The sequence below is a fragment of the Salminus brasiliensis genome, chromosome 3 (assembly GCF_030463535.1).
Source record: "Salminus brasiliensis chromosome 3, fSalBra1.hap2, whole genome shotgun sequence".
In the NCBI taxonomy this organism is placed as follows: domain Eukaryota; kingdom Metazoa; phylum Chordata; class Actinopteri; order Characiformes; family Bryconidae; genus Salminus; species Salminus brasiliensis.
The window spans coordinates 49339843-49364047 of NC_132880.1; the positions used below are offsets into that span (position 1 = coordinate 49339843).

At 46.2% G+C, this 24205-nt stretch overlaps 22 non-coding genes across 22 annotated transcripts; 13 read left to right on the plus strand and 9 right to left on the minus strand.

Annotated features, from left to right (window-relative positions):
- The first annotated feature begins 912 nt into the window (after positions 1 to 912).
- On the plus strand, positions 913 to 999 carry trnay-gua (transfer RNA tyrosine (anticodon GUA)). Its single transcript is given in 2 exon segments — positions 913 to 949; positions 964 to 999. It is a non-coding gene; the product is annotated as a tRNA-Tyr (tRNA).
- Positions 1000 to 1791: 792 nt separating this feature from the next.
- On the plus strand, positions 1792 to 1878 carry trnay-gua (transfer RNA tyrosine (anticodon GUA)). The gene is given in 2 exon segments: positions 1792 to 1828; positions 1843 to 1878. It is a non-coding gene; the product is annotated as a tRNA-Tyr (tRNA).
- Positions 1879 to 2653: 775 nt separating this feature from the next.
- On the minus strand, positions 2654 to 2725 carry trnae-cuc (transfer RNA glutamic acid (anticodon CUC)). The gene has a single exon. It is a non-coding gene; the product is annotated as a tRNA-Glu (tRNA).
- Positions 2726 to 3152: 427 nt separating this feature from the next.
- On the plus strand, positions 3153 to 3239 carry trnay-gua (transfer RNA tyrosine (anticodon GUA)). Its single transcript is given in 2 exon segments — positions 3153 to 3189; positions 3204 to 3239. It is a non-coding gene; the product is annotated as a tRNA-Tyr (tRNA).
- A 1871-nt stretch (positions 3240 to 5110) lies between these two features.
- On the plus strand, positions 5111 to 5197 carry trnay-gua (transfer RNA tyrosine (anticodon GUA)). The gene is given in 2 exon segments: positions 5111 to 5147; positions 5162 to 5197. It is a non-coding gene; the product is annotated as a tRNA-Tyr (tRNA).
- Positions 5198 to 7348: 2151 nt separating this feature from the next.
- trnay-gua (transfer RNA tyrosine (anticodon GUA)) lies at positions 7349 to 7435 on the plus strand. Its single transcript is given in 2 exon segments — positions 7349 to 7385; positions 7400 to 7435. It is a non-coding gene; the product is annotated as a tRNA-Tyr (tRNA).
- Positions 7436 to 7529: 94 nt separating this feature from the next.
- On the minus strand, positions 7530 to 7601 carry trnae-cuc (transfer RNA glutamic acid (anticodon CUC)). The gene has a single exon. It is a non-coding gene; the product is annotated as a tRNA-Glu (tRNA).
- A 1986-nt stretch (positions 7602 to 9587) lies between these two features.
- Positions 9588 to 9674, plus strand: trnay-gua (transfer RNA tyrosine (anticodon GUA)). Its single transcript is given in 2 exon segments — positions 9588 to 9624; positions 9639 to 9674. It is a non-coding gene; the product is annotated as a tRNA-Tyr (tRNA).
- A 94-nt stretch (positions 9675 to 9768) lies between these two features.
- trnae-cuc (transfer RNA glutamic acid (anticodon CUC)) lies at positions 9769 to 9840 on the minus strand. Its single transcript has one exon. It is a non-coding gene; the product is annotated as a tRNA-Glu (tRNA).
- An 825-nt stretch (positions 9841 to 10665) lies between these two features.
- trnay-gua (transfer RNA tyrosine (anticodon GUA)) lies at positions 10666 to 10752 on the plus strand. The gene is given in 2 exon segments: positions 10666 to 10702; positions 10717 to 10752. It is a non-coding gene; the product is annotated as a tRNA-Tyr (tRNA).
- A 94-nt stretch (positions 10753 to 10846) lies between these two features.
- Positions 10847 to 10918, minus strand: trnae-cuc (transfer RNA glutamic acid (anticodon CUC)). The gene has a single exon. It is a non-coding gene; the product is annotated as a tRNA-Glu (tRNA).
- A 626-nt stretch (positions 10919 to 11544) lies between these two features.
- trnay-gua (transfer RNA tyrosine (anticodon GUA)) lies at positions 11545 to 11631 on the plus strand. The gene is given in 2 exon segments: positions 11545 to 11581; positions 11596 to 11631. It is a non-coding gene; the product is annotated as a tRNA-Tyr (tRNA).
- A 1671-nt stretch (positions 11632 to 13302) lies between these two features.
- trnay-gua (transfer RNA tyrosine (anticodon GUA)) lies at positions 13303 to 13389 on the plus strand. Its single transcript is given in 2 exon segments — positions 13303 to 13339; positions 13354 to 13389. It is a non-coding gene; the product is annotated as a tRNA-Tyr (tRNA).
- Positions 13390 to 13483: 94 nt separating this feature from the next.
- trnae-cuc (transfer RNA glutamic acid (anticodon CUC)) lies at positions 13484 to 13555 on the minus strand. Its single transcript has one exon. It is a non-coding gene; the product is annotated as a tRNA-Glu (tRNA).
- Positions 13556 to 15060: 1505 nt separating this feature from the next.
- Positions 15061 to 15147, plus strand: trnay-gua (transfer RNA tyrosine (anticodon GUA)). Its single transcript is given in 2 exon segments — positions 15061 to 15097; positions 15112 to 15147. It is a non-coding gene; the product is annotated as a tRNA-Tyr (tRNA).
- Positions 15148 to 19061: 3914 nt separating this feature from the next.
- Positions 19062 to 19148, plus strand: trnay-gua (transfer RNA tyrosine (anticodon GUA)). Its single transcript is given in 2 exon segments — positions 19062 to 19098; positions 19113 to 19148. It is a non-coding gene; the product is annotated as a tRNA-Tyr (tRNA).
- Positions 19149 to 19242: 94 nt separating this feature from the next.
- On the minus strand, positions 19243 to 19314 carry trnae-cuc (transfer RNA glutamic acid (anticodon CUC)). The gene has a single exon. It is a non-coding gene; the product is annotated as a tRNA-Glu (tRNA).
- A 1860-nt stretch (positions 19315 to 21174) lies between these two features.
- On the plus strand, positions 21175 to 21261 carry trnay-gua (transfer RNA tyrosine (anticodon GUA)). The gene is given in 2 exon segments: positions 21175 to 21211; positions 21226 to 21261. It is a non-coding gene; the product is annotated as a tRNA-Tyr (tRNA).
- Positions 21262 to 22053: 792 nt separating this feature from the next.
- trnay-gua (transfer RNA tyrosine (anticodon GUA)) lies at positions 22054 to 22140 on the plus strand. Its single transcript is given in 2 exon segments — positions 22054 to 22090; positions 22105 to 22140. It is a non-coding gene; the product is annotated as a tRNA-Tyr (tRNA).
- Positions 22141 to 22234: 94 nt separating this feature from the next.
- trnae-cuc (transfer RNA glutamic acid (anticodon CUC)) lies at positions 22235 to 22306 on the minus strand. The gene has a single exon. It is a non-coding gene; the product is annotated as a tRNA-Glu (tRNA).
- Positions 22307 to 22914: 608 nt separating this feature from the next.
- trnae-cuc (transfer RNA glutamic acid (anticodon CUC)) lies at positions 22915 to 22986 on the minus strand. The gene has a single exon. It is a non-coding gene; the product is annotated as a tRNA-Glu (tRNA).
- Positions 22987 to 23793: 807 nt separating this feature from the next.
- On the minus strand, positions 23794 to 23865 carry trnae-cuc (transfer RNA glutamic acid (anticodon CUC)). Its single transcript has one exon. It is a non-coding gene; the product is annotated as a tRNA-Glu (tRNA).
- Positions 23866 to 24205: the final 340 nt, after the last annotated feature.

Consider the following 24205-nt stretch of genomic DNA (forward strand, 5'->3'; position numbering starts at 1 on the left):
TCTGTTTGGAGATCAGATGAAGTGCAGCTTTGAAAGAAATCAAGTCCTCAAGGCACTCTGCTGCAATTGATACCTGAGTTGCAAGTTGTGTAGTCCAATGGATCAGCTGCACTCTCCAGGATTTTGATTTAATGCAAGTTTCTCAAGGCTAATCAAGTGAATTGATGGCACAAAGCAATACAGCATTTCCATGTTCCCATTTGACTTGCATTTCAAGGGGTGTGTTCGGTTGCCTTCGATAGCTCAGTTGGTAGAGCGGAGGACTGTAGGTATTAAAATGGCCATCCTTAGGTCGCTGGTTCAAATTCGGCTCGAAGGACATCTTATTTTCTTTGTCATTTGGCTAAATCCCTAAGCTTGGCAAATCACAACAGAATCCGACTCATCCACTTTGTCAAAAAGAAACAGAGGACTTCCCTGACTGGGAATCGAACGCGGGCCGCGGCGGTGAGAGCGCCGAATCCTAGCCACTAGACCACCAGGGACAACAGCTGCACTGCGACCTGCAGAAAGACTCTTTCAAGCCCTAAACCGCCTATCCATCCACACTCTGTACATTCAATGGGGCTAAGAAGAAACAAAAGGTCTAAGACGTAATTGACACGCTGCTGCAAGGAGTCAGCCTGTAGGCAAAGCCTGTATTTCTTTTCCACTCAACATCATGAGCAGAGTAAGGGCCCTCTGTTTAGAGATCAGATGAAGTGCAGCTTTGAAAGAAATCAAGTCCTCAAGGCACTCTGCTGCAATTGATACCTGAGTTGCAAGTTGTGTAGTCCAATGGATCAGCTGCACTCTCCAGGATTTTGATTCAAAGCAAGTTTCTCAAGGCTAATCAAGTGGATTGATGGCACAAAGCAATACAGCATTTCCATGTTCCCATTTGACTTGCATTTCAAGGGGTGTGTTCGGTTGCCTTCGATAGCTCAGTTGGTAGAGCGGAGGACTGTAGGTATTAAAATGGCCATCCTTAGGTCGCTGGTTCAAATCCGGCTTGAAGGACATCTTATTTTCTTTGTCATTTGGCTAAATCCCTAAGCTTGGCAAATCACAACAGAATCCGACTCATCCACTTTGTCAAAAAGAAACAGAGGACTTCCCTGACCGGGAATCGAACCCAGGCCGCAGCGGTGAGATCGCCGAATCCTAGCCACTAGACCACCAGGGACAACAGCTGCACTGCGACCTGCAGAAAGACTCTTTCAAGCCCTAAACCGCCTATCCATCCACACTCTGTACATGCAATGGGGCTAAGAAGAAACAAAAGGTCTAAGACGTAATTGACACGTTGCTGCAAGGAGTCAGCCTGTAGGCAAAGCCTGTATTTCTTTTCCACTCAACATCATGAGCAGAGTAAGGGCCCTCTGTTTAGAGATCAGATGAAGTGCAGCTTTGAAACAAATCAAGTCCTCAAGGCACTCTGCTGCCATTGATACCTGAGTTGCAAGTTGTGAAGTCCAATGGATCAGCTGCACTCTCCAGGATTTTGATTTAAAGCAAGATTCTCAAGGCAAAGCCTGTATTTCTTTTGCACTCAACATCTTGAGCAGAGTACGGGGCCCTCTGTTTGGAGATCAGATGAAGTGCAGCTTTGAAAGAAATCAAGTCCTCAAGGCACTCTGCTGCAATTGATACCTGAGTTGCAAGTTGTGTAGTCCAATGGATCAGCTGCACTCTCCAGGATTTTGATTTAAAGCAAGTTTCTCAAGGCTAATCAAGTGGATTGATGGCACAAAGCAATACAGCATTTCCATGTTCCCATTTGACTAGCATTTCAAGGGGTGTGTTTGGTTGCCTTCGATAGCTCAGTTGGTAGAGCGGAGGACTGTAGGTATTAAAATGGCCATCCTTAGGTCGCTGGTTCAAATCCGGCTCGAAGGACATCTTATTTTCTTTGTCATTTGGCTAAATCCCTAAGCTTGACAAATCACAACAGAATCCGACTCATCCACTTTGTCAAAAAGAAACAGAGGACTTCCCTGACCGGGAATCGAAACCCGGGCCGCGGCGGTGAGAGCGCCGAATCCTAGCCACTAGACCACCAGGGACAACAGCTGCACTGCCACCTGCAGAAAGACTCTTTCAAGCCCTAAACCGCCTATCCATCCACACTCTGTACATGCAATGGGGCTAAGAAGAAACAAAAGGTCTAAGACGTAATTGACACGCTGCTGCAAGGAGTCAGCCTGTAGGCAAAGCCTGTATTTCTTTTCCACTCAACATCATGAGCAGAGTAAGGGCCCTCTGTTTAGAGATCAGATGAAGTGCAGCTTTGAAACAAATCAAGTCCTCAAGGCACTCTGCTGCAATTGATACCTGAGTTGCAAGTTGTGTAGTCCAATGGATCAGCTGCACTCTCCAGGATTTTGATTCAAAGCAAGTTTCTCAAGGCTAATCAAGTGGATTGATGGCACAAAGCAATACAGCATTTCCATGTTCCCATTTGACTTGCATTTCAAGGGGAGTGTTCAGTTGCCTTCGATAGCTCAGTTGGTAGAGCGGAGGACTGTAGGTATTAAAATGGCCATCCTTAGGTCGCTGGTTCAAATCATGCTCGAAGGACATCTTATTTTCTTTGTCATTTGGCTAAATCCCTAAGCTTGGCAAATCACAACAGAATCCGACTCATCCACTTTGTCAAAAAGAAACAGACGACTTCCCTGACCGGGAATCGAACCCGGGCCGCGGCGGTGAGAGCGCCAAATCCTAGCCACTAGACCACCAGGGACAACAGCTGCACTGCTACCTGCAGAAAGACTCTTTCAAGCCCTAAACCGCCTATCCATCCACACTCTGTACATGCAATGGGGCTAAGAAGAAACAAAAGGTCTAAGACGTAATTGACACGCTGCTGCAAGGAGTCAGCCTGTAGGCAAAGCCTGTATTTCTTTTCCACTCAACATCATGAGCAGAGTAAGGGCCCTCTGTTTAGAGATCAGATGAAGTGCAGCTTTGAAACAAATCAAGTCCTCAAGGCACTCTGCTGCAATTGATACCTGAGTTGCAAGTTGTGTAGTCCAATGGATCAGCTGCACTCTCCAGGATTTTGATTCAAAGCAAGTTTCTCAAGGCTAATCAAGTGGATTGATGGCACAAAGCAATACAGCATTTCCATGTTCCCATTTGACTTGCATTTCAAGGGGTGTGTTTGGTTGCCTTCGATAGCTCAGTTGGTAGAGCGGAGGACTGTAGGTGTTAAAATGGCCATCCTTAGGTCGCTGGTTCAAATCCGGCTCGAAGGACATCTTATTTTCTTTGTCATTTGGCTAAATCCCTAAGCTTGGTAAATCACAACAGAATCCGACTCATCCACTTTGTCAAAAAGAAACAGAGGACTTCCCTCACCGGGAATCGAACCCGGGCCGCGGCGGTAAGAGCGCCGAATCCTAGCCACTAGACCACCAGGGACAACAGCTGCACTGCGACCTGCAGAAAGACTCTTTCAAGCCCTAAACCGCCTATCCATCCACACTCTGTACATGCAATGGGGCTAAGAAGAAACAAAAGGTCTTAGACGTAATTGACACGCTGCTGCAAGGAGTCAGCCTGTAGGCAAAGCCTGTATTTCTTTTCCACTCAACATCTTGAGCAGAGTACGGGGCCCTCTGTTTGGAGATCAGATGAAGTGCAGCTTTGAAACAAATCAAGTCCTCAAGGCACTCTGCTGCAATTGATACCTGAGTTGCAAGTTGTGAAGTCCAATGGATCAGCTGGACTCTCCAGGATTTTGATTTAAAGCAAGATTCTCAAGGCAAAGCCTGTATTTCTTTTGCACTCAACATCTTGAGCAGAGTACGGGGCCCTCTGTTTGGAGATCAGATGAAGTGCAGCTTTGAAACAAATCAAGTCCTCAAGGCACTCTGCTGCAATTGATACCTGAGTTGCAAGTTGTGAAGTCCAATGGATCAGCTGGACTCTCCAGGATTTTGATTTAAAGCAAGATTCTCAAGGCAAAGCCTGTATTTCTTTTGCACTCAACATCTTGAGCAGAGTACGGGGCCTTCTGTTTGGAGATCAGATGAAGTGCAGCTTTGAAAGAAATCAAGTCCTCAAGGCACTCTGCTGCAATTGATACCTGAGTTGCAAGTTGTGTAGTCCAATGGATCAGCTGCACTCTCCAGGATTTTGATTTAAAGCAAGTTTCTCAAGGCTAATCAAGTGGATTGATGGCACAAAGCAATACAGCATTTCCATGTTCCCATTTGACTTGCATTTCAAGGGGTGTGTTCGGTTGCCATCGATAGCTCAGTTGGTAGAGCGGAGGACTGTAGGTATTAAAATGGCCATCCTTAGGTCGCTGGTTCAAATCCGGCTCGAAGGACATCTTATTTTCTTTGTCATTTGGCTAAATCCCTAAGCTTGGCAAATCACAACAGAATCCGACTCATCCACTTTGTCAAAAAGAAACAGAGGACTTCCCTGACTGGGAATCAAACGCGGGCCGCGGCGGTGAGAGCGCCGAATCCTAGCCACTAGACCACGAGGGACAACAGCTGCACTGTGACCTGCAGAAAGACTCTTTCAAGCCCTAAACCGCCTATCCATCCACACTCTGTACATGCAATGGGGCTAAGAAGAAACAAAAGGTCTAAGACGTAATTGACACGCTGCTGCAAGGAGTCAGCCTGTAGGCAAAGCCTGTATTTCTTTTCCACTCAACATCATGAGCAGAGTAAGGGCCCTCTGTTTAGAGATCAGATGAAGTGCAGCTTTGAAACAAATCAAGTCCTCAAGGCACTCTGCTGCCATTGATACCTGAGTTGCAAGTTGTGAAGTCCAATGGATCAGCTGCACTCTCCAGGATTTTGATTTAAAGCAAGATTCTCAAGGCAAAGCCTCTATTTCTTTTGCACTCAACATCTTGAGCAGAGTACGGGGCCCTCTGTTTGGAGATCAGATGAAGTGCAGCTTTGAAAGAAATCAAGTCCTCAAGGCACTCTGCTGCAATTGATACCTGAGTTGCAAGTTGTGTAGTCCAATGTATCAGCTGCACTCTCCAGGATTTTGATTTAAAGCAAGTTTCTCAAGGCTAATCAAATGGATTGATGGCACAAAGCAATACAGCATTTCCATGTTCCCATTTGACTTGCATTTCAAGGGGTGTGTTCAGTTGCCTTCGATAGCTCAGTTGGTAGAGCGGAGGACTGTAGGTATTAAAATGGCCATCCTTAGGTCGCTGGTTCAAATCCGGCTTGAAGGACATCTTATTTTCTTTGTCATTTGGCTAAATCCCTAAGCTTGGCAAATCACAACAGAATCCGACTCATCCACTTTGTCAAAAAGAAACAGAGGACTTCCCTGACCGGGAATCGAACCCGGCCGCGGCGGTGAGAGCGCCGAATCCTAGCCACTAGACCACCAGGGACAACAGCTGCACTGCGACCTGCAGAAAGACTCTTTCAAGCCCTAAACCGCCTATCCATCCACACTCTGTACATTCAATGGGGCTAAGAAGAAACAAAAGGTCTAAGACGTAATTGACACGCTGCTGCAAGGAGTCAGCCTGTAGGCAAAGTCTGTATTTCTTTTCCACTCAACATCATGAGCAGAGTAAGGGCCCTCTGTTTAGAGATCAGATGAAGTGCAGCTTTGAAAGAAATCAAGTCCTCAAGGCACTCTGCTGCAATTGATACCTGAGTTGCAAGTTGTGTAGTCCAATGGATCAGCTGCACTCTCCAGGATTTTGATTCAAAGCAAGTTTCTCAAGGCTAATCAAGTGGATTGATGGCACAAAGCAATACAGCATTTCCATGTTCCCATTTGACTTGCATTTCAAGGGGTGTGTTCAGTTGCCTTCGATAGCTCAGTTGGTAGAGAGGAGGACTGTAGGTATTAAAATGGCCATGCTTAGGTCGCTGGTTCAAATCATGCTCGAGGGACATCTTATTTTCTTTGTCATTTGGCTAAATCCCTAAGCTTGGCAAATCACAACAGAATCCGACTCATCCACTTTGTCAAAAAGAAACAGACGACTTCCCTGACCGGGAATCGAACCCTGGCCGCGGCGGTGAGAGCGCCAAATCCTAGCCACTAGACCACCAGGGACAACAGCCGCACTGCTACCTGCAGAAAGACTCTTTCAAGCCCTAAACCGCCTATCCATCCACACTCTGTACATGCAATGGGGCTAAGAAGAAACAAAAGGTCTAAGACGTAATTGACACGCTGCTGCAAGGAGTCAGCCTGTAGGCAAAGCCTGTATTTCTTTTCCACTCAACATCATGAGCAGAGTAAGGGCCCTCTGTTTAGAGATCAGATGAAGTGCAGCTTTGAAAGAAATCAAGTCCTCAAGGCACTCTGCTGCAATTGATACCTGAGTTGCAAGTTGTGTAGTCCAATGGATCAGCTGCACTCTCCAGGATTTTGATTCAAAGCAAGTTTCTCAAGGCTAATCAAGTGGATTGATGGCACAAAGCAATACAGCATTTCCATGTTCCCATTTGACTTGCATTTCAAGGGGTGTGTTCGGTTGCCTTCGTTAGCTCAGTTGGTAGAGCGGAGGACTGTAGGTGTTAAAATGGCCATCCTTAGGTCGCTGGTTCAAATCCGGCTCGAAGGACATCTTATTTTCTTTGTCATTTGGCTAAATCCCTAAGCTTGGTAAATCACAACAGAATCCGACTCATCCACTTTGTCAAAAAGAAACAGAGGACTTCCCTGACCGGGAATCGAACCCGGGCCGCGGCGGTAAGAGCGCCGAATCCTAGCCACTAGACCACCAGGGACAACAGCTGCACTGCGACCTGCAGAAAGACTCTTTCAAGCCCTAAACCGCCTATCCATCCACACTCTGTACATGCAATGGGGCTAAGAAGAAACAAAAGGTCTTAGACGTAATTGACACGCTGCTGCAAGGAGTCAGCCTGTAGGCAAAGCCTGTATTTCTTTTCCACTCAACATCTTGAGCAGAGTAAGGGCCCTCTGTTTAGAGATCAGATGAAGTGCAGCTTTGAAACAAATCAAGTCCTCAAGACACTCTGCTGCCATTGATACCTGAGTTGCAAGTTGTGAAGTCCAATGGATCAGCTGCACTCTCCAGGATTTTGATTTAAAGCAAGATTCTCAAGGCAAAGCCTGTATTTCTTTTGTACTCAACATCTTGAGCAGAGTACGGGGCCCTCTGTTTGGAGATCAGATGAAGTGCAGCTTTGAAACAAATCAAGTCCTCAAGGCACTCTGCTGCAATTGATACCTGAGTTGCAAGTTGTGTAGTCCAATGGATCAGCTGCACTCTCCAGGATTTTGATATAAAGCAAGTTTCTCAAGGCTAATCAAGTGGATTGATGGCACAAAGCAATACAGCATTTCCATGTTCCCATTTGACTTGCATTTCAAGGGGTGTGTTCAGTTGCCTTCGATAGCTCAGTTGGTAGAGCGGAGGACTGTAGGTATTAAAATGGCCATCCTTAGGTCGCTGGTTCAAATCCGGCTTGAAGGACATCTTATTTTCTTTGTCATTTGGCTAAATCCCTAAGCTTGGCAAATCACAACAGAATCCGACTCATCCACTTTGTCAAAAAGAAACAGAGGACTTCCCTGACCGGGAATCGAACCCGGGCCGCGGCGGTGAGAGCGCCGAATCCTAGCCACTAGACCACCAGGGACAACAGCTGCACTGCGACCTGCAGAAAGACTCTTTCAAGCCCTAAACCGCCTATCCATCCACACTCTGTACATTCAATGGGGCTAAGAAGAAACAAAAGGTCTAAGACGTAATTGACACGCTGCTGCAAGGAGTCAGCCTGTAGGCAAAGCCTGTATTTCTTTTCCACTCAACATCATGAGCAGAGTAAGGGCCCTCTGTTTAGAGATCAGATGAAGTGCAGCTTTGAAAGAAATCAAGTCCTCAAGGCACTCTGCTGCAATTGATACCTGAGTTGCAAGTTGTGTAGTCCAATGGATCAGCTGCACTCTCCAGGATTTTGATTCAAAGCAAGTTTCTCAAGGCTAATCAAGTGGATTGATGGCACAAAGCAATACAGCATTTCCATGTTCCCATTTGACTTGCATTTCAAGGGGTGTGTTCAGTTGCCTTCGATAGCTCAGTTGGTAGAGAGGAGGACTGTAGGTATTAAAATGGCCATGCTTAGGTCGCTGGTTCAAATCATGCTCGAGGGACATCTTATTTTCTTTGTCATTTGGCTAAATCCCTAAGCTTGGCAAATCACAACAGAATCCGACTCATCCACTTTGTCAAAAAGAAACAGACGACTTCCCTGACCGGGAATCGAACCCTGGCCGCGGCGGTGAGAGCGCCAAATCCTAGCCACTAGACCACCAGGGACAACAGCCGCACTGCTACCTGCAGAAAGACTCTTTCAAGCCCTAAACCGCCTATCCATCCACACTCTGTACATGCAATGGGGCTAAGAAGAAACAAAAGGTCTAAGACGTAATTGACACGCTGCTGCAAGGAGTCAGCCTGTAGGCAAAGCCTGTATTTCTTTTCCACTCAACATCATGAGCAGAGTAAGGGCCCTCTGTTTAGAGATCAGATGAAGTGCAGCTTTGAAAGAAATCAAGTCCTCAAGGCACTCTGCTGCAATTGATACCTGAGTTGCAAGTTGTGTAGTCCAATGGATCAGCTGCACTCTCCAGGATTTTGATTCAAAGCAAGTTTCTCAAGGCTAATCAAGTGGATTGATGGCACAAAGCAATACAGCATTTCCATGTTCCCATTTGACTTGCATTTCAAGGGGTGTGTTCGGTTGCCTTCGTTAGCTCAGTTGGTAGAGCGGAGGACTGTAGGTGTTAAAATGGCCATCCTTAGGTCGCTGGTTCAAATCCGGCTCGAAGGACATCTTATTTTCTTTGTCATTTGGCTAAATCCCTAAGCTTGGTAAATCACAACAGAATCCGACTCATCCACTTTGTCAAAAAGAAACAGAGGACTTCCCTGACCGGGAATCGAACCCGGGCCGCGGCGGTAAGAGCGCCGAATCCTAGCCACTAGACCACCAGGGACAACAGCTGCACTGCGACCTGCAGAAAGACTCTTTCAAGCCCTAAACCGCCTATCCATCCACACTCTGTACATGCAATGGGGCTAAGAAGAAACAAAAGGTCTTAGACGTAATTGACACGCTGCTGCAAGGAGTCAGCCTGTAGGCAAAGCCTGTATTTCTTTTCCACTCAACATCTTGAGCAGAGTAAGGGCCCTCTGTTTAGAGATCAGATGAAGTGCAGCTTTGAAACAAATCAAGTCCTCAAGACACTCTGCTGCCATTGATACCTGAGTTGCAAGTTGTGAAGTCCAATGGATCAGCTGCACTCTCCAGGATTTTGATTTAAAGCAAGATTCTCAAGGCAAAGCCTGTATTTCTTTTGTACTCAACATCTTGAGCAGAGTACGGGGCCCTCTGTTTGGAGATCAGATGAAGTGCAGCTTCGAAACAAATCAAGTCCTCAAGGCACTCTGCTGCAATTGATACCTGAGTTGCAAGTTGTGTAGTCCAATGGATCAGCTGCACTCTCCAGGATTTTGATATAAAGCAAGTTTCTCAAGGCTAATCAAGTGGATTGATGGCACAAAGCAATACAGCATTTCCATGTTCCCATTTGACTTGCATTTCAAGGGGTGTGTTCGGTTGCCTTCGATAGCTCAGTTGGTAGAGCGGAGGACTGTAGGTATTAAAATGGCCATCCTTAGGTCGCTGGTTCAAATCCGGCTCGAAGGACATCTTATTTTCTTTGTCATTAGGCTAAATCCCTAAGCTTGGCAAATCACAACAGAATCCGACTCATCCACTTTGTCAAAAAGAAACAGAGGACTTCCCTGACCGGGAATCGAACCCGGGCCGCGGCGGTGAGAGCGCCGAATCCTAGCCACTAGACCACCAGGGACAACAGCTGCACTGCGACTTGCAGAAAGACTCTTTCAAGCCCTAAACCGCCTATCCATCCACACTCTGTACATGCAATGGGGCAAAGAAGAAACAAAAGGTCTTAGACGTAATTGACACGCTGCTGCAAGGAGTCAGCCTGTAGGCAAAGCCTGTATTTCTTTTCCACTCAACATCTTGAGCAGAGTAAGGGCCCTCTGTTTAGAGATCAGATGAAGTGCAGCTTTGAAACAAATCAAGTCCTCAAGGCACTCTGCTGCCATTGATACCTGAGTTGCAAGTTGTGAAGTCCAATGGATCAGCTGCACTCTCCAGGATTTTGATTTAAAGCAAGATTCTCAAGGCAAAGCCTGTATTTCTTTTGCACTCAACATCTTGAGCAGAGTACGGGGCCCTCTGTTTGGAGATCAGATGAAGTGCAGCTTTGAAAGAAATCAAGTCCTCAAGGCACTCTGCTGCAATTGATACCTGAGTTGCAAGTTGTGTAGTCCAATGGATCAGCTGCACTCTCCAGGATTTTGATTTAAAGCAAGATTCTCAAGGCAAAGCCTCTATTTCTTTTGCACTCAACATCTTGAGCAGAGTACGGGGCCCTCTGTTTGGAGATCAGATGAAGTGCAGCTTTGAAAGAAATCAAGTCCTCAAGGCACTCTGCTGCAATTGATACCTGAGTTGCAAGTTGTGTAGTCCAATGGATCAGCTGCACTCTCCAGGATTTTGATTTAAAGCAAGTTTCTCAAGGCTAATCAAGTGGATTGATGGCACAAAGCAATACAGCATTTCCATGTTCCCATTTGACTTGCATTTCAAGGGGTGTGTTCAGTTGCCTTCGATAGCTCAGTTGGTAGAGCGGAGGACTGTAGGTATTAAAATGGCCATCCTTAGGTCGCTGGTTCAAATCCGGCTTGAAGGACATCTTATTTTCTTTGTCCTTTGGCTAAATCCCTAAGCTTGGCAAATCACAACAGAATCCGACTCATCCACTTTGTCAAAAAGAAACAGAGGACTTCCCTGACCGGGAATCGAACCCGGGCCGCGGCGGTGAGAGCGCCGAATCCTAGCCACTAGACCACCAGGGACAACAGCTGCACTGCGACCTGCAGAAAGACTCTTTCAAGCCCTAAACCGCCTGTCCATCCACACTCTGTACATGCAATGGGGCTAAGAAGAAACAAAAGGTCAAAGACGTAATTGACACGCTGCTGCAAGGAGTCAGCCTGTAGGCAAAGCCTGTATTTCTTTTCCACTCAACATCATGAGCAGAGTAAGGGCCCTCTGTTTAGAGATCAGATGAAGTGCAGCTTTGAAACAAATCAAGTCCTCAAGGCACTCTGCTGCCATTGATACCTGAGTTGCAAGTTGTGAAGTCCAATGGATCAGCTGCACTCTCCAGGATTTTGATTTAAAGCAAGATTCTCAAGGCAAAGCCTGTATTTCTTTTGCACTCAACATCTAGAGCAGAGTACGGGGCCCTCTGTTTGGAGATCAGATGAAGTGCAGCTTTGAAAGAAATCAAGTCCTCAAGGCACTCTGCTGCAATTGATACCTGAGTTGCAAGTTGTGTAGTCCAATGGATCAGCTGCACTCGCCAGGATTTTGATTTAAAGCAAGTTTCTCAAGGCTAATCAAGTGGATTGATGGCACAAAGCAATACAGCATTTCCATGTTCCCATTTGACTTGCATTTCAAGGGGTGTGTTCGGTTGCCTTCGATAGCTCAGTTGGTAGAGCGGAGGACTGTAGGTATTAAAATGGCCATCCTTAGGTCGCTGGTTCAAATCCGGCTCGAAGGACATCTTATTTTCTTTGTCATTTGGCTAAATCCCTAAGCTTGGTAAATCACAACAGAATCCGACTCATCCACTTTGTCAAAAAGAAACAGAGGACTTCCCTGACCGGGAATCGAACCCGGGCCGCGGCGGTGAGAGCGCTGAACCCTAGCCACTAGACCACCAGGGACAACAGCTGCACTGCGACCTGCAGAAAGACTCTTTCAAGCCCTAAACCGCCTATCCATCCACACTCTGTACATGCAATGGGGCTAAGAAGAAAAAAAAGGTCAAAGACGTAATTGACACGCTGCTGCAAGGAGTCAGCCTGTAGGCAAAGCCTGTATTTCTTTTCCACTCAACATCATGAGCAGAGTAAGGGCCCTCTGTTTAGAGATCAGATGAAGTGCAGCTTTGAAACAAATCAAGTCCTCAAGGCACTCTGCTGCCATTGATACCTGAGTTGCAAGTTGTGAAGTCCAATGGATCAGCTGCACTATCCAGGATTTTGATTTAAAGCAAGATTCTCAAGGCAAAGCCTCTATTTCTTTTGCACTCAACATCTTGAGCAGAGTACGGGGCCCTCTGTTTGGAGATCAGATGAAGTGCAGCTTTGAAAGAAATCAAGTCCTCAAGGCACTCTGCTGCAATTGATACCTGAGTTGCAAGTTGTGTAGTCCAATGGATCAGCTGCACTCTCCAGGATTTTGATTTAAAGCAAGTTTCTCAAGGCTAATCAAGTGGATTGATGGCACAAAGCAATACAGCATTTCCATGTTCCCATTTGACTTGCATTTCAAGGAGAGTGTTCAGTTGCCTTCGATAGCTCAGTTGGTAGAGCGGAGGACTGTAGGTATTAAAATGGCCATCCTTAGGTCGCTGGTTCAAATCATGCTCGAAGGACATCTTATTTTCTTTGTCATTTGGCTAAATCCCTAAGCTTGGCAAATCACAACAGAATCCGACTCATCCACTTTGTCAAAAAGAAACAGACGACTTCCCTGACCGGCAATCGAACCCTGGCCGCTGCAGTGAGAGCGCCGAATCCTAGCCACTAGACCACCAGGGACAACAGCTGCACTGCTACCTGCAGAAAGACTCTTTCAAGCCCTAAACCGCCTATCCATCCACACTCTGTACATGCAATGGGGCTAAGAAGAAACAAAAGGTCTAAGACGTAATTGACACGCTGCTGCAAGGAGTCAGCCTGTAGGCAAAGCCTGTATTTCTTTTCCACTCAACATCTTGAGCAGAGTAAGGGCCCTCTGTTTAGAGATCAGATGAAGTGCAGCTTTGAAACAAATCAAGTCCTCAAGGCACTCTGCTGCCATTGATACCTGAGTTGCAAGTTGTGAAGTCCAATGGATCAGCTGCACTCTCCAGGATTTTGATTTAAAGCAAGATTCTCAAGGCAAAGCCTGTATTTCTTTTGCACTCAACATCTTGAGCAGAGTACGGGGCCCTCTGTTTGGAGATCAGATGAAGTGCAGCTTTCAAAGAAATCAAGTCCTCAAGGCACTCTGCTGCAATTGATACCTGAGTTGCAAGTTGTGTAGTCCAATGGATCAGCTGCACTCTCCAGGATTTTGATTTAAAGCAAGTTTCTCAAGGCTAATCAAGTGGATTGATGGCACAAAGCAATACAGCATTTCCATGTTCCCATTTGACTTGCATTTCAAGGGGTGTGTTCAGTTGCCTTCGATAGCTCAGTTGGTAGAGCGGAGGACTGTAGGTATTAAAATGGCCATCCTTAGGTCGCTGGTTCAAATCCGGCTCGAAGGACATCTTATTTTCTTTGTCATTTGGCTAAATCCCTAAGCTTGGCAAATCACAACAGAATCCGACTCATCCACTTTGTCAAAAAGAAACAGAGGACTTCCCTGACCGGGAATCGAACCCGGGCCGCGGCGGTGAGAGCGCCGAATCCTAGCCACTAGACCACCAGGGACAACAGCTGCACTGCGACCTGCAGAAAGACTCTTTCAAGCCCTAAACCGCCTATCCATCCACACTCTGTACATGCAATGGGGCTAAGAAGAAACAAAAGGTCTTAGACGTAATTGACACGCTGCTGCAAGGAGTCAGCCTGTAGGCAAAGCCTGTATTTCTTTTCCACTCAACATCTTGAGCAGAGTAAGGGCCCTCTGTTTAGAGATCAGATGAAGTGCAGCTTTGAAACAAATGCTGTCCTCAAGGCACTCTGCTGCCATTGATACCTGAGTTGCAAGTTGTGAAGTCCAATGGATCAGCTGCACTCTCCAGGATTTTGACTTAAAGCAAGATTCTCAAGGCAAAGCCTGTATTTCTTTTGCACTCAACATCTTGAGCAGAGTACGGGGCCCTCTGTTTGGAGATCAGATGAAGTGCAGCTTTGAAAGAAATCAAGTCCTCAAGGCACTCTGCTGCAATTGATACCTGAGTTGCAAGTTGTGTAGTCCAATGGATCAGCTGCACTCTCCAGGATTTTGATATAAAGCAAGTTTCTCAAGGCTAATCAAGTGGATTGATGGCACAAAGCAATACAGCATTTCCATGTTCCCATTTGACTTGCATTTCAAGGGGTGTGTTCGGTTGCCTTCGATAGCTCAGTTGGTAGAGCGGAGGACTGTAGGTATTAAAATGGCCATCCTTAGGTCGCTGGTTCAAATCATGCTCGAAGGACATCTTATTTTCTTTGTCATTTGGCTAAATCCCTAAGCTTGGCAAATCACAACAGAATCCGACTCATCCACTTTGTCAAAAAGAAACAGACGACTTCCCTGACCGGGAATCGAACCCTGGCCACTGCGGTGAGAGCACCGAATCCTAGCCACTAGACCACCAGGGACAACAGCTGCACTGCTACCTGCAGAAAGACTCTTTCAAGCCCTAAACCGCCTATCCATCCACACTCTGTACATGCAATGGGGCTAAGAAGAAACAAAAGGTCTAAGACGTAATTGACACGCTGCTGCAAGGAGTCAGCCTGTAGGCAAAGCCTGTATTTCTTTTCCACTCAACATCTTGAGCAGAGTAAGGGCCCTCTGTTTAGAGATCAGATGAAGTGCAGCTTTGAAACAAATCAAGTCCTCAAGGCACTCTGCTGCCATTGATACCTGAGTTGCAAGTTGTGAAGTCCAATGGATCAGCTGCACTCTCCAGGATTTTGATTTAAAGCAAGATTCTCAAGGCAAAGCCTGTATTTCTTTTGCACTCAACATCTTGAGCAGAGTACGGGGCCCTCTGTTTGGAGATCAGATGAAGTGCAGCTTTGAAAGAAATCAAGTCCTCAAGGCACTCTGCTGCAATTGATACCTGAGTTGCAAGTTGTGTAGTCCAATGGATCAGCTGCACTCTCCAGGATTTTGATTTAAAGCAAGTTTCTCAAGGCTAATCAAGTGGATTGATGGCACAAAGCAATACAGCATTTCCATGTTCCCATTTGACTTGCATTTCAAGGGGTGTGTTCAGTTGCCTTCGATAGCTCAGTTGGTAGAGCGGAGGACTGTAGGTATTAAAATGGCCATCCTTAGGTCGCTGGTTCAAATCCGGCTCGAAGGACATCTTATTTTCTTTGTCATTTGGCTAAATCCCTAAGCTTGGCAAATCACAACAGAATCCGACTCATCCACTTTGTCAAAAAGAAACAGAGGACTTCCCTGACCGGGAATCGAACCCCGGCCGCGGCGGTGAGAGCGCCGAATCCTAGCCACTAGACCACCAGGGACAACAGCTGCACTGCGACCTGCAGAAAGACTCTTTCAAGCCCTAAACCGCCTATCCATCCACACTCTGTACATGCAATGGGGCTAAGAAGAAACAAAAGGTCTTAGACGTAATTGACACGCTGCTGCAAGGAGTCAGCCTGTAGGCAAAGCCTGTATTTCTTTTCCACTCAACATCATGAGCAGAGTAAGGGCCCTCTGTTTAGAGATCAGATGAAGTGCAGCTTTGAAACAAATCAAGTCCTCAAGGCACTCTGCTGCCATTGATACCTGAGTTGCAAGTTGTGAAGTCCAATGGATCAGCTGCACTCTCCAGGATTTTGATTTAAAGCAAGATTCTCAAGGCAAAGCCTCTATTTCTTTTGCACTCAACATCTTGAGCAGAGTACGGGGCCCTCTGTTTGGAGATCAGATGAAGTGCAGCTTTGAAAGAAATCAAGTCCTCAAGGCACTCTGCTGCAATTGATACCTGAGTTGCAAGTTGTGTAGTCCAATGGATCAGCTGCACTCTCCAGGATTTTGATTTAAAGCAAGTTTCTCAAGGCTAATCAAGTGGATTGATGGCACAAAGCAATACAGCATTAAAGCAAGATTCTCAAGGCAAAGCCTGTATTTCTTTTCCAGTCAGCATCCTGAGCAGAGTACGGGGCCCTCTGTTTGGAGATCAGATGAAGTGCAGCTTTGAAACAAATCAAGTCCTCAAGGCACTCTGCTGCCATTGATACCTGAGTTGCAAGTTCTGAAGTCCAATGGATCAGCTGCACTCTCCAGGATTTTGATTTAAAGCAAGATTCTCAAGGCAAAGCCTGTATTTCTTTTGCACTCAACATCTTGAGCAGAGTACAGGGCCCTCTGTTTGGAGATCAGATGAAGTGCAGCTTTGAAACAAATCAAGTCCTCAAGGCACTCTGCTGCCATTGATACCTGAGTTGCAAGCTGCGAAGTCCAATGGATCAGCTGGACTCTCCAGGATTTTGACGTAAAGCAAGATTCTCAAGGCAAAGCCTGTATTTCTATTCCACTCAACATCTTGAGCAGAGTACAGGGCCCTCTGTTTGGAGATCAGATGAAGTGCAGCTTTGAAAGAAATCAAGTCCTCAAGGCACTCTGCTGCCATTGATACCTGAGTTGCAAGTTGTGAAGTCCAATGGATCAGCTGGACTCTCCAGGATTTTGATATAAAGCAAGTTTCTCAAGGCTAATCAAGTGGATTGATGGCACAAAGCAATACAGCATTTCCATGTTCCCATTTGACTTGCATTTCAAGGGGTGTGTTCGGTTGCCTTCGATAGCTCAGTTGGTAGAGCGGAGGACTGTAGGTATTAAAATGGCCATCCTTAGGTCGCTGGTTCAAATCATGCTCGAAGGACATCTTATTTTCTTTGTCATTTGGCTAAATCCCTAAGCTTGGCAAATCACAACAGAATCCGACTCATCCACTTTGTCAAAAAGAAACAGACGACTTCCCTGACCGGGAATCGAACCCTGGCCGCTGCGGTGAGAGCGCCGAATCCTAGCCACTAGACCACCAGGGACAACAGCTGCACTGCTACCTGCAGAAAGACTCTTTCAAGCCCTAAACCGCCTATCCATCCACACTCTGTACATGCAATGGGGCTAAGAAGAAACAAAAGGTCTAAGACGTAATTGACACGCTGCTGCAAGGAGTCAGCCTGTAGGCAAAGCCTGTATTTCTTTTCCACTCAACATCTTGAGCAGAGTAAGGGCCCTCTGTTTAGAGATCAGATGAAGTGCAGCTTTGAAACAAATCAAGTCCTCAAGGCACTCTGCTGCCATTGATACCTGAGTTGCAAGTTGTGAAGTCCAATGGATCAGCTGCACTCTCCAGGATTTTGATTTAAAGCAAGATTCTCAAGGCAAAGCCTGTATTTCTTTTGCACTCAACATCTTGAGCAGAGTACGGGGCCCTCTGTTTGGAGATCAGATGAAGTGCAGCTTTGAAAGAAATCAAGTCCTCAAGGCACTCTGCTGCAATTGATACCTGAGTTGCAAGTTGTGTAGTCCAATGGATCAGCTGCACTCTCCAGGATTTTGATATAAAGCAAGTTTCTCTGTTTAGGGCCCTCTGTTTAGAGATCAGATGAAGTGCAGCTTTGAAACAAATCAAGTCCTCAAGGCACTCTGCTGCCATTGATACCTGAGTTGCAAGTTGTGAAGTCCAATGGATCAGCTGCACTCTCCAGGATTTTGATTTAAAGCAAGATTCTCAAGGCAAAGCCTGTATTTCTTTTGCACTCAACATCTAGAGCAGAGTACGGGGCCCTCTGTTTGGAGATCAGATGAAGTGCAGCTTTGAAAGAAATCAAGTCCTCAAGGCACTCTGCTGCAATTGATACCTGAGTTGCAAGTTGTGTAGTCCAATGGATCAGCTGCACTCGCCAGGATTTTGATTTAAAGCAAGTTTCTCAAGGCTAATCAAGTGGATTGATGGCACAAAGCAATACAGCATTTCCATGTTCCCATTTGACTTGCATTTCAAGGGGTGTGTTCGGTTGCCTTCGATAGCTCAGTTGGTAGAGCGGAGGACTGTAGGTATTAAAATGGCCATCCTTAGGTCGCTGGTTCAAATCATGCTCAAAGGACATCTTATATTCTTTGTCATTAGGCTAAATCCCTAAGCTTGGCAAATCACAACAGAATCCGACTCATCCACTTTGTCAAAAAGAAACAGAGGACTTCCCTGACCAGGAATCGAACCCGGGCCGCGGCGGTGAGAGCGCCAAATCCTAGCCACTAGACCACCAGGGACAACAGCTGCACTGCGACCTGCAGAAAGACTCTTTCAAGCCCTAAACCGCCTATCCATCCACACTCTGTACATGCAATGGGGCTAAGAAGAAACAAAAGGTCAAAGACGTAATTGACACGCTGCTGCAAGGAGTCAGCCTGTAGGCAAAGCCTGTATTTCTTTTCCACTCAACATCATGAGCAGAGTAAGGGCCCTCTGTTTAGAGATCAGATGAAGTGCAGCTTTGAAACAAATCAAGTCCTCAAGGCACTCTGCTGCCATTGATACCTGAGTTGCAAGTTGTGAAGTCCAATGGATCAGCTGCACTCTCCAGGATTTTGATTTAAAGCAAGATTCTCAAGGCAAAGCCTGTATTTCTTTTGCACTCAACATCTTGAGCAGAGTACGGGGCCCTCTGTTTGGAGATCAGATGAAGTGCAGCTTTGAAAGAAATCAAGTCCTCAAGGCACTCTGCTGCAATTGATACCTGAGTTGCAAGTTGTGTAGTCCAATGGATCAGCTGCACTCTCCAGGATTTTGATATAAAGCAAGTTTCTCTGTTTAGGGCCCTCTGTTTAGAGATCAGATGAAGTGCAGCTTTGAAACAAATCAAGTCCTCAAGGCACTCTGCTGCCATTGATACCTGAGTTGCAAGTTGTGAAGTCCAATGGATCAGCTGCACTCTCCAGGATTTTGATTTAAAGCAAGATTCTCAAGGCAAAGCCTGTATTTCTTTTGCACTCAACATCTTGAGCAGAGTACGGGGCCCTCTGTTTGGAGATCAGATGAAGTGCAGCTTTGAAAGAAATCAAGTCCTCAAGGCACTCTGCTGCAATTGATACCTGAGTTGCAAGTTGTGTAGTCCAATGGATCAGCTGCACTCTCCAGGATTTTGATTTAAAGCAAGTTTCTCAAGGCTAATCAAGTGGATTGATGGCACAAAGCAATACAGCATTTCCATGTTCCCATTTGACTTGCATTTCAAGGAGAGTGTTCAGTTGCCTTCGATAGCTCAGTTGGTAGAGCGGAGGACTGTAGGTATTAAAATGGCCATCCTTAGGTCGCTGGTTCAAATCCGGCTCGAAGGACATCTTATTTTCTTTGTCATTTGGCTAAATCCCTAAGCTTGGCAAATCACAACAGAATCCGACTCATCCACTTTGTCAAAAAGAAACAGAGGACTTCCCTGACCGGGAATCGAACCCGGGCCGCGGCGGTGAGAGCGCCGAATCCTAGCCACTAGACCACCAGGGACAACAGCTGCACTGCGACCTGCAGAAAGACTCTTTCAAGCCCTAAACCGCCTATCCATCCACACTCTGTACATGCAATGGGGCTAAGAAGAAACAAAAGGTCAAAGACGTAATTGACACGCTGCTGCAAGGAGTCAGCCTGTAGGCAAAGCCTGTATTTCTTTTCCACTCAACATCATGAGCAGAGTAAGGGCCCTCTGTTTAGAGATCAGATGAAGTGCAGCTTTGAAACAAATCAAGTCCTCAAGGCACTCTGCTGCCATTGATACCTGAGTTGCAAGTTGTGAAGTCCAATGGATCAGCTGCACTCTCCAGGATTTTGATTTAAAGCAAGATTCTCAAGGCAAAGCCTGTATTTCTTTTGCACTCAACATCTTGAGCAGAGTACGGGGCCCTCTGTTTGGAGATCAGATGAAGTGCAGCTTTGAAAGAAATCAAGTCCTCAAGGCACTCTGCTGCAATTGATACCTGAGTTGCAAGTTGTGTAGTCCAATGGATCAGCTGCACTCTCCAGGATTTTGATATAAAGCAAGTTTCTCTGTTTAGGGCCCTCTGTTTAGAGATCAGATGAAGTGCAGCTTTGAAACAAATCAAGTCCTCAAGGCACTCTGCTGCCATTGATACCTGAGTTGCAAGTTGTGAAGTCCAATGGATCAGCTGCACTCTCCAGGATTTTGATTTAAAGCAAGATTCTCAAGGCAAAGCCTGTATTTCTTTTGCACTCAACATCTTGAGCAGAGTACGGGGCCCTCTGTTTGGAGATCAGATGAAGTGCAGCTTTGAAAGAAATCAAGTCCTCAAGGCACTCTGCTGCAATTGATACCTGAGTTGCAAGTTGTGTAGTCCAATGGATCAGCTGCACTCTCCAGGATTTTGATTCAAAGCAAGTTTCTCAAGGCTAATCAAGTGGATTGATGGCACAAAGCAATACAGCATTTCCATGTTCCCATTTGACTTGCATTTCAAGGAGAGTGTTCAGTTGCCTTCGATAGCTCAGTTGGTAGAGCGGAGGACTGTAGGTATTAAAATGGCCATCCTTAGGTCGCTGGTTCAAATCATGCTCAAAGGACATCTTATATTCTTTGTCATTAGGCTAAATCCCTAAGCTTGGCAAATCACAACAGAATCCGACTCATCCACTTTGTCAAAAAGAAACAGAGGACTTCCCTGACCAGGAATCGAACACGGGCCGCGGCGGTGAGAGCGCCGAATCCTAGCCACTAGACCACCAGGGACAACAGCTGCACTGCGACCTGCAGAAAGACTCTTTCAAGCCCTAAACCGCCTATCCATCCACACTCTGTACATGCAATGGGGCTAAGAAGAAACAAAAGGTCAAAGACGTAATTGACACGCTGCTGCAAGGAGTCAGCCTGTAGGCAAAGCCTGTATTTCTTTTCCACTCAACATCATGAGCAGAGTAAGGGCCCTCTGTTTAGAGATCAGATGAAGTGCAGCTTTGAAACAAATCAAGTCCTCAAGGCACTCTGCTGCCATTGATACCTGAGTTGCAAGTTGTGAAGTCCAATGGATCAGCTGCACTCTCCAGGATTTTGATTTAAAGCAAGATTCTCAAGGCAAAGCCTCTATTTCTTTTGCACTCAACATCTTGAGCAGAGTACGGGGCCCTCTGTTTGGAGATCAGATGAAGTGCAGCTTTGAAAGAAATCAAGTCCTCAAGGCACTCTGCTGCAATTGATACCTGAGTTGCAAGTTGTGTAGTCCAATGGATCAGCTGCACTCTCCAGGATTTTGATTTAAAGCAAGTTTCTCAAGGCTAATCAAGTGGATTGATGGCACAAAGCAATACAGCATTTCCATGTTCCCATTTGACTTGCATTTCAAGGAGAGTGTTCAGTTGCCTTCGATAGCTCAGTTGGTAGAGCGGAGGACTGTAGGTATTAAAATGGCCATCCTTAGGTCGCTGGTTCAAATCCGGCTCGAAGGACATCTTATTTTCTTTGTCATTAGGCTAAATCCCTAAGCTTGGCAAATCACAACAGAATCCGACTCATCCACTTTGTCAAAAAGAAACAGAGGACTTCCCTGACCGGGAATCGAACCCGGGCCGTGGCGGTGAGAGCGCCGAATCCTAGCCACTAGACCACCAGGGACAACAGCTGCGCTGCGACTTGCAGAAAGACTCTTTCAAGCCCTAAACCGCCTATCCATCCACACTCTGTACATGCAATGGGGCTAAGAAGAAACAAAAGGTCTTAGACGTAATTGACACGCTGCTGCAAGGAGTCAGCCTGTAGGCAAAGCCTGTATTTCTTTTCCACTCAACATCTTGAGCAGAGTAAGGGCCCTCTGTTTAGAGATCAGATGAAGTGCAGCTTTGAAACAAATCAAGTCCTCAAGGCACTCTGCTGCCATTGATACCTGAGTTGCAAGTTGTGAAGTCCAATGGATCAGCTGCACTCTCCAGGATTTTGATTTAAAGCAAGATTCTCAAGGCAAAGCCTGTATTTCTTTTGCACTCAACATCTTGAGCAGAGTACGGGGCCCTCTGTTTGGAGATCAGATGAAGTGCAGCTTTGAAAGAAATCAAGTCCTCAAGGCACTCTGCTGCAATTGATACCTGAGTTGCAAGTTGTGTAGTCCAATGGATCAGCTGCACTCTCCAGGATTTTGATTTAAAGCAAGTTTCTCAAGGCTAATCAAGTGGATTGATGGCACAAAGCAATACAGCATTTCCATGTTCCCATTTGACTTGCATTTCAAGGAGAGTGTTTAGTTGCCTTCGATAGCTCAGTTGGTAGAGCGGAGGACTGTAGGTATTAAAATGGCCATCCTTAGGTCGCTGGTTCAAATCCGGCTCGAAGGACATCTTATTTTCTTTGTCATTTGGCTAAATCCCTAAGCTTGGCAAATCACAACAGAATCCGACTCATCCACTTTGTCAAAAAGAAACAGAGGACTTCCCTGACCGGGAATCGAACCCGGGCCGCGGCGGTGAGAGCGCCGAATCCTAGCCACTAGACCACCAGGGACAACAGCTGCACTGCGACCTGCAGAAAGACTCTTTCAAGCCCTAAACCGCCTATCCATCCACACTCTGTACATGCAATGGGGCTAAGAAGAAACAAAAGGTCAAAGACGTAATTGACACGCTGCTGCAAGGAGTCAGCCTGTAGGCAAAGCCTGTATTTCTTTTCCACTCAACATCATGAGCAGAGTAAGGGCCCTCTGTTTAGAGATCAGATGAAGTGCAGCTTTGAAACAAATCAAGTCCTCAAGGCACTCTGCTGCCATTGATACCTGAGTTGCAAGTTGTGAAGTCCAATGGATCAGCTGCACTCTCCAGGATTTTGATTTAAAGCAAGATTCTCAAGGCTAATCAAGTGGATTGATGGCACAAAGCAATACAGCATTTCCATGTTCCCATTTGACTTGCATTTCAAGGGGTGTGTTCAGTTGCCTTCGATAGCTCAGTTGGTAGAGCGGAGGGCTGTAGGTATTAAAATGGCCATCCTTAGGTCGCTGGTTCAAATCTGGCTTGAAGGACATCTTGTTTTCTTTGTCATTTGGCTAAATCCCTAAGCTTGGTAAATCACAACAGAATCCGACTCATCCACTTTGTCAAAAAGAAACAGAGGACTTCCCTGACCGGGAATCGAACCCGGGCCGCGGCGGTGAGAGCGCCGAATCCTAGCCACTAGACCACCAGGGACAACAGCTGCACTGCGACCTGCAGAAAGACTCTTTCAAGCCCTAAACCGCCTATCCATCCACACTCTGTACATGCAATGGGGCTAAGAAGAAACAAAAGGTCAAAGACGTAATTGACACGCTGCTGCAAGGAGTCAGCCTGTAGGCAAAGCCTGTATTTCTTTTCCACTCAACATCATGAGCAGAGTAAGGGCCCTCTGTTTAGAGATCAGATGAAGTGCAGCTTTGAAACAAATCAAGTCCTCAAGGCACTCTGCTGCCATTGATACCTGAGTTGCAAGTTGTGAAGTCCAATGGATCAGCTGCACTCTCCAGGATTTTGATTTAAAGCAAGATTCTCAAGGCAAAGCCTGTATTTCTTTTGCACTCAACATCTTGAGCAGAGTACGGGGCCCTCTGTTTGGAGATCAGATGAAGTGCAGCTTTGAAAGAAATCAAGTCCTCAAGGCACTCTGCTGCAATTGATACCTGAGTTGCAAGTTGTGTAGTCCAATGGATCAGCTGCACTCTCCAGGATTTTGATTTAAAGCAAGTTTCTCAAGGCTAATCAAGTGGATTGATGGCACAAAGCAATACAGCATTTCCATGTTCCCATTTGACTTGCATTTCAAGGGGTGTGTTCAGTTGCCTTCGATAGCTCAGTTGGTAGAGAGGAGGACTGTAGGTATTAAAATGGCCATCCTTAGGTCGCTGGTTCAAATCCGGCTCGAAGGACATCTTATTTTCTTTGTCATTTGGCTAAATCCCTAAGCTTGGAAAATCACAACAGAATCCGACTCATCCACTTTGTCAAAATGAAACAGAGGACTTCCCTGACCGGGAATCGAACCCGGGCCGCGGCGGTGAGAGCGCCGAATCCTAGCCACTAGACCACCAGGGACAACAGCTGCACTGCGACCTGCAGAAAGACTCTTTCAAGCGCTAAACCGCCTATCCATCCACACTCTGTACATGCAATGGGCTAAGAAGAAACAAAAGGTCAAAGACGTAATTGACACGCTGCTGCAAGGAGTCAGCCTGTAGGCAAAGCCTGTATTTCTTTTCCACTCAACATCATGAGCAGAGTAAGGGCCCTCTGTTTAGAGATCAGATGAAGTGCAGCTTTGAAACAAATCAAGTCCTCAAGGCACTCTGCTGCCATTGATACCTGAGTTGCAAGTTGTGAAGTCCAATGGATCAGCTGCACTCTCCAGGATTTTGATTTAAAGCAAGATTCTCAA